Source organism: Penaeus monodon, chromosome 33 (genome assembly GCF_015228065.2).
Source record: "Penaeus monodon isolate SGIC_2016 chromosome 33, NSTDA_Pmon_1, whole genome shotgun sequence".
Lineage (NCBI taxonomy): Eukaryota > Metazoa > Arthropoda > Malacostraca > Decapoda > Penaeidae > Penaeus > Penaeus monodon.
In genome coordinates, this window is record NC_051418.1 from 25189403 (window position 1) to 25189707 (window position 305).

Here is a 305-nt window from a genome sequence, read left to right on the forward strand (position 1 = left end):
CTTTTGCTTCTGACACAAGGACATCAAACTCATCCTTTGTGTTGACTGGACAGCTGTCTGGAATTCCATAGTCATCCTCAATGTCTGCATGAGTTTGTACAATAACTGATGGCATTGGTTCATTGTCAGCAAAATTTATGACAGTATCTGGGGGTCTTATCACACTGATGTCAATATCCTGTTTCATTTTATTCCCTTTAGCAAGTGGAGTGCTCTGTTTAAGGATTGTTGTATTGGCAGTACTTACACAAGAGTCATCAAAAATTCCAGTAGGTTCTGTTAAACTCTCCTGTGCTTGGATCAGA

The 305-nt window shown here is 39.7% G+C and overlaps 1 protein-coding gene across 1 annotated transcript in view; it reads left to right on the plus strand.

Annotated features, from left to right (window-relative positions):
- LOC119594184 (peroxisomal sarcosine oxidase-like) overlaps window positions 1-305 on the plus strand; it is a gene marked incomplete at its 5' end in the record, with an annotated part of 59772 nt that overhangs the window by 4076 nt on the left and 55391 nt on the right.